The sequence below is a fragment of the Mesoplodon densirostris genome, chromosome 6 (genome assembly GCF_025265405.1).
Source record: "Mesoplodon densirostris isolate mMesDen1 chromosome 6, mMesDen1 primary haplotype, whole genome shotgun sequence".
Taxonomy (NCBI): Eukaryota; Metazoa; Chordata; class Mammalia; order Artiodactyla; family Ziphiidae; genus Mesoplodon; species Mesoplodon densirostris.
Window position 1 is genome coordinate 99,547,245 of NC_082666.1, and position 18,630 is coordinate 99,565,874.

The window sequence follows — 18,630 nt, forward strand, 5'->3', positions numbered from 1 at the left end:
TAACCAAGTGTTTTAATTGACATCAGAAGATCAAACCAATAAACCCTGAGAACATAGATAAAAGATAAATAAAGATATGAGCAGAACTTAATACAACAGGAAAAGTATAAAATTAAGGTGATTTGGTAAGTCCAAAGAATATTCTTTGAAAAGATTGAAAAGACACACTTTGATTAAGGAAAACAAAAACATAAGTAAAGAATATACAGAAAGAGTCAGGACAATGTTATAGCAGAGAATATATGAAATGACAGTAAATTTGAACATTTCTGTAAAGGGGACCATTTCCTAGCTCCTAAAGTTTACCAAAACTGACACAAGAGGAAGTCATTTAAGGTCATCATGTCTGCCCTTGGCATTCTCAGAAAGCCCTGGCCTCAGAATGCAACAACTGTAGTCCATGGTAACCTGCGGAGAGGCGGCGGGGCTGAGGGAGGTTGGAACACTGCCCTCACTGAGGGACTGGGTGTGGCCATCTCTGCTGTGACTGAACAAAGGGCAGGGGAGCTTGGGGCCGAGGGCAGGGCCCTCAGAGCCCGGCAGGCCCAGTGGGGTGTCACAAGCATTTAGGCCCAGGCCAAAGGGCGCCTTCTTTGTCTGAACAGCTGCCCAAACTCTCACCTTTCCACTCAGGCCGCCCTCTTACTTGAAGTGTGTGTGGAACCAGTCCACGCAGTACACCTCGATGCACAGCTAACCATAGGTCTGGGCATCGTAGCTTCCTGTCAGGTGACCGAAGTTCGCAGGTAGATGGGTCCCTGGGACACACGCGGAGAGGCTCCTGCCCGGGCCACAGGCCGCCCACTACCCCAGCCCCAGATTGAGGCCACAGAGCAGCCCTGTCTGAGTCCCCCCCCTCTAGAGGGAGTATTGGACCAACATTTCTAGAAAACGGAGTCCTCGCGGGCAACTCATTGGAGGGACACAAATAAATCTTTGCCGACTTTCTGCTGAAACTTAGGAGCATTCACACCTAAGCCTCTTACAAGGTCATCTGTTTAGCTAAACATGAGCTCATGATCTAAATTTACACAATAATGAAGAGATCAGCTACAAGGGGAGACAATCAGCAAAAACAATCAATACCAGAATTAGATTCCCAAGGCCATCCATCAGATGGTGGAATAATCAGGTGCAAGGCAGGATATATACATAACACTGGAACTGAAACAAGAAACAAGGATGTTTTGAAAGTCTGGTACGATCTCTAAAACATTTTTAAAGTACATGTCATTGATAAAGCTAAATACTCAAAGGTTGTGTAATCCAACAGATTAATCATTGAGAAGAGTGAAATTATGCTGTTTTGAAAACTATGCCAGGTCAGATTTTCTGCCTAATTATATAAGAAGATTTATCTAAAACATACACATTATTTCAAAGACTTATTGGCTGTGAAATAAGTTAACGGTATTTCAAATGGCTTGTCTGCAATGAAAGGTTCTATGTAGGGAATCACAGAAAGTCGAGGGGAAAATCTGTCAATATATACATTGCTATAGGTGAACTAAGCCTTAGGACAGCAACAATGTAGAGGACCTGACCCTTAGAAGCTTACAAGTAAGCTGGAATCTTCAAAAGTTACAATTTTTATAAGTAAAAATATTTATTAAAATGAATAACCAAGTGTTTTAATTGACATCAGAAGATCAAACCAATAAACCCTGAGAACATAGATAAAAGATAAATAAAGATATGAGCAGAACTTAATACAACAGGAAAAGTATAAAATTAAGGTGATTTGGTAAGTCCAAAGAATATTCTTTGAAAAGATTGAAAAGACACACTTTGATTAAGGAAAACAAAAACATAAGTAAAGAATATACAGAAAGAGTCAGGACAATGTTATAGCAGAGAATATATGAAATGACAGTAAATTTGAACATTTCTGTAAAGGGGACCATTTCCTAGCTCCTAAAGTTTACCAAAACTGACACAAGAGGAAGTCATTTAAGGTCATCATGTCTGCCCTTGGCATTCTCAGAAAGCCCTGGCCTCAGAATGCAACAACTGTAGTCCATGGTAACCTGCGGAGAGGCGGCGGGGCTGAGGGAGGTTGGAACACTGCCCTCACTGAGGGACTGGGTGTGGCCATCTCTGCTGTGACTGAACAAAGGGCAGGGGAGCTTGGGGCCGAGGGCAGGGCCCTCAGAGCCCGGCAGGCCCAGTGGGGTGTCACAAGCATTTAGGCCCAGGCCAAAGGGCGCCTTCTTTGTCTGAACAGCTGCCCAAACTCTCACCTTTCCACTCAGGCCGCCCTCTTACTTGAAGTGTGTGTGGAACCAGTCCACGCAGTACACCTCGATGCACAGCTAACCATAGGTCTGGGCATCGTAGCTTCCTGTCAGGTGACCGAAGTTCGCAGGTAGATGGGTCCCTGGGACACACGCGGAGAGGCTCCTGCCCGGGCCACAGGCCGCCCACTACCCCAGCCCCAGATTGAGGCCACAGAGCAGCCCTGTCTGAGTCCCCCCCCTCTAGAGGGAGTATTGGACCAACATTTCTAGAAAACGGAGTCCTCGCGGGCAACTCATTGGAGGGACACAAATAAATCTTTGCCGACTTTCTGCTGAAACTTAGGAGCATTCACACCTAAGCCTCTTACAAGGTCATCTGTTTAGCTAAACATGAGCTCATGATCTAAATTTACACAATAATGAAGAGATCAGCTACAAGGGGAGACAATCAGCAAAAACAATCAATACCAGAATTAGATTCCCAAGGCCATCCATCAGATGGTGGAATAATCAGGTGCAAGGCAGGATATATACATAACACTGGAACTGAAACAAGAAACAAGGATGTTTTGAAAGTCTGGTACGATCTCTAAAACATTTTTAAAGTACATGTCATTGATAAAGCTAAATACTCAAAGGTTGTGTAATCCAACAGATTAATCATTGAGAAGAGTGAAATTATGCTGTTTTGAAAACTATGCCAGGTCAGATTTTCTGCCTAATTATATAAGAAGATTTATCTAAAACATACACATTATTTCAAAGACTTATTGGCTGTGAAATAAGTTAACGGTATTTCAAATGGCTTGTCTGCAATGAAAGGTTCTATGTAGGGAATCACAGAAAGTCGAGGGGAAAATCTGTCAATATATACATTGCTATAGGTGAACTAAGCCTTAGGACAGCAACAATGTAGAGGACCTGACCCTTAGAAGCTTACAAGTAAGCTGGAATCTTCAAAAGTTACAATTTTTATAAGTAAAAATATTTATTAAAATGAATAACCAAGTGTTTTAATTGACATCAGAAGATCAAACCAATATACCCTGAGAACATAGATAAAAGAAAAATAAAGATATGAGCAGAACTTAATACAACAGCAAACGTATAAAATTGAGGTGATTTAGTAAGTCCAAAGAATATTCTTTGAAAAGATTTAAAAGACACACTTTGAGTAAGGAAAACAAAAACATAAGTAAAGAATATATAGAAAGAGTCAGGACAATGTTATAGCAAAGAATATATGAAATGCCAGTAAATTTGAATATTTCTGTAAAGGGGACCATTTCCTAGCTCCTAAAGTTTACCAAAACTGAGACAAGAGGAAATCATTTAAGGTCCTCATGCCTGCCCTTGTCATTCTGAGAACAACCTGGCCTCAGAATGCAGCATCTGTAGTCCATGGTAACCTGCGGAGGTGGGGTGGGGCTGAGGGAGTTTGGAACACTCCCCTCACTGAGGGAGTGGGTGTGGCCATCTCTGCTGTGACTGAACAAAGTGCAGGGGAGCAGGGGTCCCAGGGAAGGGCACTGAGAGCCCAGCAGGCCCAGTGTGGTTTCAAACACTTTTAGGCCCAGGCCAAAGGGTGCCTTCTTTGCCTGAACAGCTGCCCAAACTCTCACCTTTCCACTCAGGCCACCCTCTTTCTTGAAGTGCGTGTGGAAGCTGTCCCCTCAGTACACCTCGCTGCACAGCTAACCATAGGACTGGGCATCGTAGCTTCCTGCCAGGTGACCGAAGTTCGCAGGAAGATGTGTCCCTGGGACACACACGGAGAGGCTCCTGCCGGGGCCACAGGCCGCCCACTGCCCCAGCCCCAGTTCAGCGGCCGAAAATCAGCCCTGTCTGAGTCTCCTGCCTCTAGAAGGAGTATTGGACCAACACTTCTAGAAAATGGGGTCCTCACGGGCAACTCATTGGAGGGACAGAAATAAATCTTTGCCGACTTTCTGCTGAAACTTAGGAGCGTTCACACCAAAGCCTCTTACAAGGTCAGCTCTTTAGCTAAACATGAGCTCATTATCGAAATTTACACAATGATGAAGTGATCAGCTACAAGGGGAGACAATCAGCAAAAACAATCAATACCAGAATTAGATTCCCAAGGCCATCCATCAGATGTTGGAATAATCAGGTGCAAGGCAGGATATATACATAACACTGGAACTGAAACAAGAAACATGGGTGTTTTCAAATTCTGGTACGATCTCTAAAACATTTTTAAAGTACATGTCATTGATAAAGCTAAATACTCAAAGGTTGTGTAATACAACAGATTAATCATTGAGAAGAGTGAAATTATGCTGTTTTGAAAATTATGGCAGGTGAGATTTTCTTCCTAATTATATAAGAAGATTTCTCTAAAACATACACACTATTTCAAAGACTTATTGGCTGTGAAATAAGTTAGGGTATTTCAAATGGCTTGTCTGCAATGAAAGGTGCTATGTAGGGAATCACAGAAAGTCGAGGGGAAAATATGTCAATATATACATTGCTATAGGTTGAACTAAGCCTTAGGACAGCAACAATGTAGAGGACCTGACCCTTAGAAGCTTACAAGTAAGCTGGAATCTTCAAAAGTTCCAATATTTATAAGTAAAAAGATTTATTAAAATGAATAACCAAGTGTTTTAATTGACATCAGAAGATCAAACCAATAAACCCTGAGAACATAGATAAAAGATAAATAAAGATATGAGCAGAACTTAATACAACAGCAAACGTATAAAATTGAGGTGATTTAGTAAGTCCAAAGAATATTCTTTGAAAAGATTGAGAAGACACACTTTGATTAAGGAAAACAAAAACGTAAGTAAAGAATATCCAGAAAGAGACAGGACAAAGTTATAGCAGAGAATATATGAAATGCCAGTAAATTTGAATATTTCTTTAAAGGGGACCATTTCCTAGCTCCTAAAGTTTACCAAAACTGACACAAGAGGAAATCATTTAAGGTCATCAGGTCTTCCCTTGGCATTCTCGGAACGCCCTGGCCTCAGAATTCAGCATCTGTAGTCCATGGTAACCTGCGGAGACGGGGCGGGGCTGAGTGTGGTTGGAACACTGCCCTCACTGAGGGAGTGGGTGTGGCCATCTCTGCTGTGACTGAACAATGGCAGGGGAGCATGGGTCCCAGGGAAGGGCCCTCAGAGCCCAGCAGGCCCAGTGTGGTGTCACAAGCATTTAGGCCCAGACCAAAGGGCGCCTTCTTTGTCTGAAGAGCTGCCCAAACTCTCACCTTTCCACTCAGGCCGCCCTCTTACTTGAAGTGTGTTTGGAAGCTGTCCGTGCAGTACACTTCGCTACACAGCTAACCATAGGTCTGGGCATCGTAGCTTCCTGGCAGGTGAACGAAGTTCGCAGGCATATGAGTCCCTGGGACACACGTGGAGAGGCTCCTGCCCGGGCCACAGGCCGCCCACTGCCCCAGCCCCAGATCAGGGGCCGCAAAGCAGCCCTGTCTGAGTCCCCTGCCTCTGGAGGGAGTATTGTACCAACACTTCTAGAAATAGGTGTCGTCGCGGGCAACTCATTGGAGGGACACAAATAAATCTTTGCCGACTTTCTGCTGAAACTTAGGAGTGTTCACACCTAAGCCTCTTACAAGGTCAGCTGTTTAGCTAAACATGAGCTCATGATCTAAATTTACACAATAATGAAGAGATCAGCTACAAGGGGAGACAATCAGCAAAAACAATCAATACCAGAATTAGATTCCCAAGGCCATCCATCAGATGGTGGAATAATCAGGTGCAAGGCAGGATATATACATAACACTGGAACTGAAACAAGAAACAAGGATGTTTTGAAAGTCTGGTACGATCTCTAAAACATTTTTAAAGTACATGTCATTGATAAAGCTAAATACTCAAAGGTTGTGTAATCCAACAGATTAATCATTGAGAAGAGTGAAATTATGCTGTTTTGAAAACTATGCCAGGTCAGATTTTCTGCCTAATTATATAAGAAGATTTATCTAAAACATACACATTATTTCAAAGACTTATTGGCTGTGAAATAAGTTAACGGTATTTCAAATGGCTTGTCTGCAATGAAAGGTGCTATGTAGGGAATCACAGAAAGTCGAGGGGAAAATGTGTCAATATATACATTGCTATAGGTGAACTAAGCCTTAGGACAGCAACAATGTAGAGGACCTGACCCTTAGAAGCTTACAAGTAAGCTGGAATCTTCAAAAGTTACAATTTTTATAAGTAAAAATATTTATTAAAATGAATAACCAAGTGTTTTAATTGACATCAGAAGATCAAACCAATATACCCTGAGAACATAGATAAAAGAAAAATAAAGATATGAGCAGAACTTAATACAACAGCAAACGTATAAAATTGAGGTGATTTAGTAAGTCCAAAGAATATTCTTTGAAAAGATTTAAAAGACACACTTTGAGTAAGGAAAACAAAAACATAAGTAAAGAATATATAGAAAGAGTCAGGACAATGTTATAGCAAAGAATATATGAAATGCCAGTAAATTTGAATATTTCTGTAAAGGGGACCATTTCCTAGCTCCTAAAGTTTACCAAAACTGAGACAAGAGGAAATCATTTAAGGTCCTCATGCCTGCCCTTGTCATTCTGAGAACAACCTGGCCTCAGAATGCAGCATCTGTAGTCCATGGTAACCTGCGGAGGTGGGGCGGGGCTGAGGGAGTTTGGAACACTCCCCTCACTGAGGGAGTGGGTGTGGCCATCTCTGCTGTGACTGAACAAAGTGCAGGGGAGCAGGGGTCCCAGGGAAGGGCACTCAGAGCCCAGCAGGCCCAGTGTGGTTTTAAACACATTTAGGCCCAGGCCAAAGGGTGCCTTCTTTGCCTGAACAGCTGCCCAAACTCTCACCTTTCCACTCAGGCCACCCTCTTTCTTGAAGTGCGTGTGGAAGCTGTCCCCTCAGTACACCTCGCTGCACAGCTAACCATAGGACTGGGCATCGTAGCTTCCTGCCAGGTGACCGAAGTTCGCAGGAAGATGGGTCCCTGGGACACACACGGAGAGGCTCCTGCCGGGGCCACAGGCCGCCCACTGCCCCAGCCCCAGTTCAGCGGCCGAAAATCAGCCCTGTCTGAGTCTCCTGCCTCTAGAAGGAGTATTGGACCAACACTTCTAGAAAATGGGGTCCTCACGGGCAACTCATTGGAGGGACAGAAATAAATCTTTGCCGACTTTCTGCTGAAACTTAGGAGCGTTCACACCAAAGCCTCTTACAAGGTCAGCTCTTTAGCTAAACATGAGCTCATTATCGAAATTTACACAATGATGAAGTGATCAGCTACAAGGGGAGACAATCAGCAAAAACAATCAATACCAGAATTAGATTCCCAAGGCCATCCATCAGATGTTGGAATAATCAGGTGCAAGGCAGGATATATACATAACACTGGAACTGAAACAAGAAACATGGGTGTTTTCAAATTCTGGTACGATCTCTAAAACATTTTTAAAGTACATGTCATTGATAAAGCTAAATACTCAAAGGTTGTGTAATACAACAGATTAATCATTGAGAAGAGTGAAATTATGCTGTTTTGAAAATTATGGCAGGTGAGATTTTCTTCCTAATTATATAAGAAGATTTCTCTAAAACATACACACTATTTCAAAGACTTATTGGCTGTGAAATAAGTTAGGGTATTTCAAATGGCTTGTCTGCAATGAAAGGTGCTATGTAGGGAATCACAGAAAGTCGAGGGGAAAATATGTCAATATATACATTGCTATAGGTTGAACTAAGCCTTAGGACAGCAACAATGTAGAGGACCTGACCCTTAGAAGCTTACAAGTAAGCTGGAATCTTCAAAAGTTCCAATATTTATAAGTAAAAAGATTTATTAAAATGAATAACCAAGTGTTTTAATTGACATCAGAAGATCAAACCAATAAACCCTGAGAACATAGATAAAAGATAAATAAAGATATGAGCAGAACTTAATACAACAGCAAACGTATAAAATTGAGGTGATTTAGTAAGTCCAAAGAATATTCTTTGAAAAGATTGAGAAGACACACTTTGATTAAGGAAAACAAAAACGTAAGTAAAGAATATCCAGAAAGAGACAGGACAAAGTTATAGCAGAGAATATATGAAATGCCAGTAAATTTGAATATTTCTGTAAAGGGGACCATTTCCTAGCTCCTAAAGTTTACCAAAACTGACACAAGAGGAAATCATTTAAGGTCATCAGGTCTTCCCTTGGCATTCTCCGAACGCCCTGGCCTCAGAATTCAGCATCTGTAGTCCATGGTAACCTGCGGAGAGGGGGCGGGGCTGAGTGTGGTTGGAACACTGCCCTCACTGAGGGAGTGGGTGTGGCCATCTCTGCTGTGACTGAACAATGGCAGGGGAGCATGGGTCCCAGGGAAGGGCCCTCAGAGCCCAGCAGGCCCAGTGTGGTGTCACAAGCATTTAGGCCCAGACCAAAGGGCGCCTTCTTTGTCTGAAGCGCTGCCCAAACTCTCACCTTTCCACTCAGGCCGCCCTCTTACTTGAAGTGTGTTTGGAAGCTGTCCGCGCAGTACACTTCGCTACACAGCTAACCATAGGTCTGGGCATCGTAGCTTCCTGGCAGGTGACCGAAGTTCGCAGGCATATGAGTCCCTGGGACACACGCGGAGAGGCTCCTGCCCGGGCCACAGGCCGCCCACTGCCCCAGCCCCAGATCAGGGGCCGCAAAGCAGCCCTGTCTGAGTCCCCTGCCTCTGGAGGGAGTATTGTACCAACACTTCTAGAAATAGGTGTCGTCGCGGGCAACTCATTGGAGGGACACAAATAAATCTTTGCTGACTTTCTGCTGAAACTTAGGAGCGTTCACACCTAAGCCTCTTACAAGGTCAGCTGTTTAGCTAAACATGAGCTCATGATCTAAATTTACACAATAATGAAGAGATCAGCTACAAGGGGAGACAATCAGCAAAAACAATCAATACCAGAATTAGATTCCCAAGGCCATCCATCAGATGTTGGAATAATCAGGTGCAAGGCAGGATATATACATAACACTGGAACTGAAACAAGAAACAAGGATGTTTTGAAAGTCTGGTACGATCTCTAAAACATTTTTAAAGTACATGTCATTGATAAAGCTAAATACTCAAAGGTTGTGTAATCCAACAGATTAATCATTGAGAAGAGTGAAATTATGCTGTTTTGAAAACTATGGCAGGTGAGATTTTCTTCCTAATTATATAAGAAGATTTCTCTAAAACATACACATTATTTCAAAGACTTATTGGCTGTGAAATAAGTTAACGGTATTTCAAATGGCTTGTCTGCAATGAAAGGTGCTATGTAGGGAATCACAGAAAGTCGAGGGGAAAATGTGTCAATATATACATTGCTATAGGTGAACTAAGCCTTAGGACAGCAACAATGTAGAGGACCTGACCCTTAGAAGCTTACAAGTAAGCTGGAATCTTCAAAAGTTACAATTTTTATAAGTAAAAATATTTATTAAAATGAATAACCAAGTGTTTTAATTGACATCAGAAGATCAAACCAATATACCCTGAGAACATAGATAAAAGAAAAATAAAGATATGAGCAGAACTTAATACAACAGCAAACGTATAAAATTGAGGTGATTTAGTAAGTCCAAAGAATATTCTTTGAAAAGATTTAAAAGACACACTTTGAGTAAGGAAAACAAAAACATAAGTAAAGAATATATAGAAAGAGTCAGGACAATGTTATAGCAAAGAATATATGAAATGCCAGTAAATTTGAATATTTCTGTAAAGGGGACCATTTCCTAGCTCCTAAAGTTTACCAAAACTGAGACAAGAGGAAATCATTTAAGGTCCTCATGCCTGCCCTTGTCATTCTGAGAACAACCTGGCCTCAGAATGCAGCATCTGTAGTCCATGGTAACCTGCGGAGGTGGGGCGGGGCTGAGGGAGTTTGGAACACTCCCCTCACTGAGGGAGTGGGTGTGGCCATCTCTGCTGTGACTGAACAAAGTGCAGGGGAGCAGGGGTCCCAGGGAAGGGCACTCAGAGCCCAGCAGGCCCAGTGTGGTTTCAAACACATTTAGGCCCAGGCCAAAGGGTGCCTTCTTTGCCTGAACAGCTGCCCAAACTCTCACCTTTCCACTCAGGACACCCTCTTTCTTGAAGTGCGTGTGGAAGCTGTCCCCTCAGTACACCTCGCTGCACAGCTAACCATAGGACTGGGCATCGTAGCTTCCTGCCAGGTGACCGAAGTTCGCAGGAAGATGGGTCCCTGGGACACACACGGAGAGGCTCCTGCCGGGGCCACAGGCCCCCCACTGCCCCAGCCCCAGTTCAGCGGCCGAAAATCAGCCCTGTCTGAGTCTCCTGCCTCTAGAAGGAGTATTGGACCAACACTTCTAGAAAATGGGGTCCTCACGGGCAACTCATTGGAGGGACAGAAATAAATCTTTGCCGACTTTCTGCTGAAACTTAGGAGCGTTCACACCAAAGCCTCTTACAAGGTCAGCTCTTTAGCTAAACATGAGCTCATTATCGAAATTTACACAATGATGAAGTGATCAGCTACAAGGGGAGACAATCAGCAAAAACAATCAATACCAGAATTAGATTCCCAAGGCCATCCATCAGATGTTGGAATAATCAGGTGCAAGGCAGGATATATACATAACACTGGAACTGAAACAAGAAACATGGGTGTTTTCAAATTCTGGTACGATCTCTAAAACATTTTTAAAGTACATGTCATTGATAAAGCTAAATACTCAAAGGTTGTGTAATACAACAGATTAATCATTGAGAAGAGTGAAATTATGCTGTTTTGAAAATTATGGCAGGTGAGATTTTCTTCCTAATTATATAAGAAGATTTCTCTAAAACATACACACTATTTCAAAGACTTATTGGCTGTGAAATAAGTTAGGGTATTTCAAATGGCTTGTCTGCAATGAAAGGTGCTATGTAGGGAATCACAGAAAGTCGAGGGGAAAATATGTCAATATATACATTGCTATAGGTTGAACTAAGCCTTAGGACAGCAACAATGTAGAGGACCTGACCCTTAGAAGCTTACAAGTAAGCTGGAATCTTCAAAAGTTCCAATATTTATAAGTAAAAAGATTTATTAAAATGAATAACCAAGTGTTTTAATTGACATCAGAAGATCAAACCAATAAACCCTGAGAACATAGATAAAAGATAAATAAAGATATGAGCAGAACTTAATACAACAGCAAACGTATAAAATTGAGGTGATTTAGTAAGTCCAAAGAATATTCTTTGAAAAGATTGAGAAGACACACTTTGATTAAGGAAAACAAAAACGTAAGTAAAGAATATCCAGAAAGAGACAGGACAAAGTTATAGCAGAGAATATATGAAATGCCAGTAAATTTGAATATTTCTGTAAAGGGGACCATTTCCTAGCTCCTAAAGTTTACCAAAACTGACACAAGAGGAAATCATTTAAGGTCATCAGGTCTTCCCTTGGCATTCTCGGAACGCCCTGGCCTCAGAATTCAGCATCTGTAGTCCATGGTAACCTGCGGAGAGGGGGCGGGGCTGAGTGTGGTTGGAACACTGCCCTCACTGAGGGAGTGGGTGTGGCCATCTCTGCTGTGACTGAACAATGGCAGGGGAGCATGAGTCCCAGGGAAGGGCCCTCAGAGCCCAGCAGGCCCAGTGTGGTGTCACAAGCATTTAGGCCCAGACCAAAGGGCGCCTTCTTTGTCTGAAGAGCTGCCCAAACTCTCACCTTTCCACTCAGGCCGCCCTCTTACTTGAAGTGTGTTTGGAAGCTGTCCGTGCAGTACACTTCGCTACACAGCTAACCATACGTCTGGGCATCGTAGCTTCCTGGCAGGTGACCGAAGTTCGCAGGCATATGAGTCCCTGGGACACACGTGGAGAGGCTCCTGCCCGGGCCACAGGCCGCCCACTGCCCCAGCCCCAGATCAGGGGCCGCAAAGCAGCCCTGTCTGAGTCCCCTGCCTCTGGAGGGAGTATTGTACCAACACTTCTAGAAATAGGTGTCGTCGCGGGCAACTCATTGGAGGGACACAAATAAATCTTTGCCGACTTTCTGCTGAAACTTAGGAGCGTTCACACCTAAGCCTCTTACAAGGTCAGCTGTTTAGCTAAACATGAGCTCATGATCTAAATTTACACAATAATGAAGAGATCAGCTACAAGGGGAGACAATCAGCAAAAACAATCAATACCAGAATTAGATTCCCAAGGCCATCCATCAGATGGTGGAATAATCAGGTGCAAGGCAGGATATATACATAACACTGGAACTGAAACAAGAAACAAGGATGTTTTGAAAGTCTGGTACGATCTCTAAAACATTTTTAAAGTACATGTCATTGATAAAGCTAAATACTCAAAGGTTGTGTAATCCAACAGATTAATCATTGAGAAGAGTGAAATTATGCTGTTTTGAAAACTATGCCAGGTCAGATTTTCTGCCTAATTATATAAGAAGATTTATCTAAAACATACACATTATTTCAAAGACTTATTGGCTGTGAAATAAGTTAACGGTATTTCAAATGGCTTGTCTGCAATGAAAGGTGCTATGTAGGGAATCACAGAAAGTCGAGGGGAAAATGTGTCAATATATACATTGCTATAGGTGAACTAAGCCTTAGGACAGCAACAATGTAGAGGACCTGACCCTTAGAAGCTTACAAGTAAGCTGGAATCTTCAAAAGTTACAATTTTTATAAGTAAAAATATTTATTAAAATGAATAACCAAGTGTTTTAATTGACATCAGAAGATCAAACCAATATACCCTGAGAACATAGATAAAAGAAAAATAAAGATATGAGCAGAACTTAATACAACAGCAAACGTATAAAATTGAGGTGATTTAGTAAGTCCAAAGAATATTCTTTGAAAAGATTTAAAAGACACACTTTGAGTAAGGAAAACAAAAACATAAGTAAAGAATATATAGAAAGAGTCAGGACAATGTTATAGCAAAGAATATATGAAATGCCAGTAAATTTGAATATTTCTGTAAAGGGGACCATTTCCTAGCTCCTAAAGTTTACCAAAACTGAGACAAGAGGAAATCATTTAAGGTCCTCATGCCTGCCCTTGTCATTCTGAGAACGCCCTGGCCTCAGAATGCAGCATCTGTAGTCCATGGTAACCTGCGGAGGTGGGGCGGGGCTGAGGGAGTTTGGAACACTCCCCTCACTGAGGGAGTGGGTGTGGCCATCTCTGCTGTGACTGAACAAAGTGCAGGGGAGCAGGGGTCCCAGGGAAGGGCACTCAGAGCCCAGCAGGCCCAGTGTGGTTTCACAAGCATTTAGGGCCAGGCCAAAGGGTGCCTTCTTTGCCTGAACAGCTGCCCAAACTCTCACCTTTCCACTCAGGCCACCCTCTTTCTTGAAGTGTGTGTGGAAGCTGTCCGCACAGTACACCTCGCTGCACAGATAACCATAGGACTGGGCATCATAGCTTCCTGCCAGGTGACCGAAGTTCGCAGGAAGATGGGTCCCTGGGACACACACGGAGAGGCTCCTGCCCGGGCCACAGGCCGCCCACTGCCCCAGCCACAGTTCAGCGGCCGAAAACCAGCCCTGTCTGAGTCTCCTGCCTCTAGAAGGAGTATTGGACCAACACTTCTAGAAAATGGGGTCCTCACGGGCAACTCATTGGAGGGACAGAAATAAATCTTTGCCGACTTTCTGCTGAAACTTAGGAGCGTTCACACCAAAGCCTCTTACAAGGTCAGCTGTTTAGCTAAACATGAGCTCATGATCTAAATTTACACAATAATGAAGAGATCAGCTACAAGGGGAGACAATCAGCAAAAACAATCAATACCAGAATTAGATTCCCAAGGCCATCCATCAGATGGTGGAATAATCAGGTGCAAGGCAGGATATATACATAACACTGGAACTGAAACAAGAAACAAGGATGTTTTGAAAGTCTGGTACGATCTCTAAAACATTTTTAAAGTACATGTCATTGATAAAGCTAAATACTCAAAGGTTGTGTAATCCAACAGATTAGTCATTGAGAAGAGTGAAATTATGCTGTTTTGAAAACTATGCCAGGTCAGATTTTCTGCCTAATTATATAAGAAGATTTATCTAAAACATACACATTATTTCAAAGACTTATTGGCTGTGAAATAAGTTAACGGTATTTCAAATGGCTTGTCTGCAATGAAAGGTGCTATGTAGGGAATCACAGAAAGTCGAGGGGAAAATGTGTCAATATATACATTGCTATAGGTGAACTAAGCCTTAGGACAGCAACAATGTAGAGGACCTGACCCTTAGAAGCTTACAAGTAAGCTGGAATCTTCAAAAGTTACAATTTTTATAAGTAAAAATATTTATTAAAATGAATAACCAAGTGTTTTAATTGACATCAGAAGATCAAACCAATATACCCTGAGAACATAGATAAAAGAAAAATAAAGATATGAGCAGAACTTAATACAACAGCAAACGTATAAAATTGAGGTGATTTAGTAAGTCCAAAGAATATTCTTTGAAAAGATTTAAAAGACACACTTTGAGTAAGGAAAACAAAAACATAAGTAAAGAATATATAGAAAGAGTCAGGACAATGTTATAGCAAAGAATATATGAAATGCCAGTAAATTTGAATATTTCTGTAAAGGGGACCATTTCCTAGCTCCTAAAGTTTACCAAAACTGAGACAAGAGGAAATCATTTAAGGTCCTCATGCCTGCCCTTGTCATTCTGAGAACAACCTGGCCTCAGAATGCAGCATCTGTAGTCCATGGTAACCTGCGGAGGTGGGGCGGGGCTGAGGGAGTTTGGAACACTGCCCTCACTGAGGGAGTGGGTGTGGCCATCTCTGCTGTGACTGAACAAAGTGCAGGGGAGCAGGTGTCCCAGGGAAGGGCACTCAGAGCCCAGCAGGCCCAGTGTGGTTTCAAAAGCATTTAGGCCCAGGCCAAAGGGTGCCTTCTTTGCCTGAACAGCTGCCCAAACTCTCACCTTTCCACTCAGGCCACCCTCTTTCTTGAAGTGCGTGTGGAAGCTGTCCCCACAGTACACCTCGCTGCACAGCTAACCATAGGACTGGGCATCGTAGCTTCCTGCCAGGTGACCGAAGTTCGCAGGAAGATGGGTCCCTGGGACACACACGGAGAGGCTCCTGCCGGGGCCACAGGCCGCCCACTGCCCCAGCCCCAGTTCAGCGGCCGAAAATCAGCCCTGTCTGAGTCTCCTGCCTCTAGAAGGAGTATTGGACCAACACTTCTAGAAAATGGGGTCCTCACGGGCAACTCATTGGAGGGACAGAAATAAATCTTTGCCGACTTTCTGCTGAAACTTAGGAGCGTTCACACCAAAGCCTCTTACAAGGTCAGCTCTTTAGCTAAACATGAGCTCATTATCGAAATTTACACAATGATGAAGTGATCAGCTACAAGGGGAGACAATCAGCAAAAACAATCAATACCAGAATTAGATTCCCAAGGCCATCCATCAGATGTTGGAATAATCAGGTGCAAGGCAGGATATATACATAACACTGGAACTGAAACAAGAAACATGGGTGTTTTCAAATTCTGGTACGATCTCTAAAACATTTTTAAAGTACATGTCATTGATAAAGCTAAATACTCAAAGGTTGTGTAATACAACAGATTAATCATTGAGAAGAGTGAAATTATGCTGTTTTGAAAATTATGGCAGGTGAGATTTTCTTCCTAATTATATAAGAAGATTTCTCTAAAACATACACACTATTTCAAAGACTTATTGGCTGTGAAATAAGTTAGGGTATTTCAAATGGCTTGTCTGCAATGAAAGGTGCTATGTAGGGAATCACAGAAAGTCGAGGGGAAAATATGTCAATATATACATTGCTATAGGTTGAACTAAGCCTTAGGACAGCAACAATGTAGAGGACCTGACCCTTAGAAGCTTACAAGTAAGCTGGAATCTTCAAAAGTTCCAATATTTATAAGTAAAAAGATTTATTAAAATGAATAACCAAGTGTTTTAATTGACATCAGAAGATCAAACCAATAAACCCTGAGAACATAGATAAAAGATAAATAAAGATATGAGCAGAACTTAATACAACAGCAAACGTATAAAATTGAGGTGATTTAGTAAGTCCAAAGAATATTCTTTGAAAAGATTGAGAAGACACACTTTGATTAAGGAAAACAAAAACGTAAGTAAAGAATATCCAGAAAGAGACAGGACAAAGTTATAGCAGAGAATATATGAAATGCCAGTAAATTTGAATATTTCTGTAAAGGGGACCATTTCCTAGCTCCTAAAGTTTACCAAAACTGACACAAGAGGAAATCATTTAAGGTCATCAGGTCTTCCCTTGGCATTCTCGGAACGCCCTGGCCTCAGAATTCAGCATCTGTAGTCCATGGTAACCTGCGGAGAGGGGGCGGGGCTGAGTGTGGTTGGAACACTGCCCTCACTGAGGGAGTGGGTGTGGCCATCTCTGCTGTGACTGAACAATGGCAGGGGAGCATGGGTCCCAGGGAAGGGCCCTCAGAGCCCAGCAGGCCCAGTGTGGTGTCACAAGCATTTAGGCCCAGACCAAAGGGCGCCTTCTTTGTCTGAAGAGCTGCCCAAACTCTCACCTTTCCACTCAGGCCGCCCTCTTACTTGAAGTGTGTTTGGAAGCTGTCCGCGCAGTACACTTCGCTACACAGCTAACCATAGGTCTGGGCATCGTAGCTTCCTGGCTGGTGACCGAAGTTCGCAGGCATATGAGTCCCTGGGACACACGCGGAGAGGCTCCTGCCCGGGCCACAGGCCACCCACTGCCCCAGCCCCAGATCAGGGGCCGCAAAGCAGCCCTGTCTGAGTCCCCTGCCTCTGGAGGGAGTATTGTACCAACACTTCTAGAAATAGGTGTCGTCGCGGGCAACTCATTGGAGGGACACAATTAAATCTTTGCCGACTTTCTGCTGAAACTTAGGAGCGTTCACACCTAAGCCTCTTACAAGTTCAGCTGTTTAGCTAAACATGAGCTCATGATCTAAATTTACACAATAATGAAGAGATCAGCTACAAGGGGAGACAATCAGCAAAAACAATCAATACCAGAATTAGATTCCCAAGGCCATCCATCAGATGTTGGAATAATCAGGTGCAAGGCAGGATATATACATAAAACTGGAACTGAAACAAGAAACAAGGATGTTTTCAAAGTCTGGTACGATCTCTAAAACATTTTTAAAGTACATGTCATTGATAAAGCTAACTACTCAAAGGTTGTGTAATCCAACAGATTAATCATTGAGAAGAGTGAAATTATGCTGTTTCGAAAACTATGGCAGGTCAGATTTTCTGCCTAATTATATAAGAAGATTTCTCTAAAACATACACATTATTTCAAAGACTTATTGGCTGTGAAATAAGTTAACGGTATTTCAAATGGCTTGTCTGCAATGAAAGGTGCTATGTAGGGAATCACAGAAAGTCGAGGGGAAAATGTGTCAATATATACATTGCTATATGTTGAACTAAGCCTTAGGACAGCAACAATGTAGAGCACCTGACACTTAGAAACTTGCAAGTAAGCTGGAATCTTCAAAAGTTACAATTTTTATAAGTAAAAATATTTATTAAAATGAATAACCAAGTGTTTTAATTGACATCAGAAGATCAAACCAATATACCCTGAGAACATAGATAAAAGAAAAATAAAGATATGAGCAGAACTTAATACAACAGCAAACGTATAAAATTGAGGTGATTTAGTAAGTCCAAAGAATATTCTTTGAAAAGATTTAAAAGACACACTTTGAGTAAGGAAAACAAAAGCATAAGTAAAGAATATATAGAAAGAGTCAGGACAATGTTATAGCAAAGAATATATGAAATGCCAGTAAATTTGAATATTTCTGTAAAGGGGACCATTTCCTAGCTCCTAAAGTTTACCAAAACTGAGACAAGAGGAAATCATTTAAGGTCCTCATGCCTGCCCTTGTCATTCTGAGAACGCCCTGGCCTCAGAATGCAGCATCTGTAGTCCATGGTAACCTGCGGAGGGGGGGCGGGGCTGAGGGAGTTTGGAACACTGCCCTCACTGAGGGAGTGGGTGTGGCCATCTCGGCTGTGACTGAACAAAGTGCAGGGGAGCAGGGGTCCCAGGGAAGGGCACTCAGAGCCCAGCAGGCCCAGTGTGGTTTCACAAGCATTTAGGGCCAGGCCAAAGGGTGCCTTCTTTGCCTGAACAGCTGCCCAAACTCTCACCTTTCCACTCAGGCCACCCTCTTTCTTGAAGTGTGTGTGGAAGCTGTCCGCACAGTACACCTCGCTGCACAGATAACCATAGGACTGGGCATCATAGCTTCCTGCCAGGTGACCGAAGTTCGCAGGAAGATGGGTCCCTGGGACACACACGGAGAGGCTCCTGCCCGGGCCACAGGCCGCCCACTGCCCCAGCC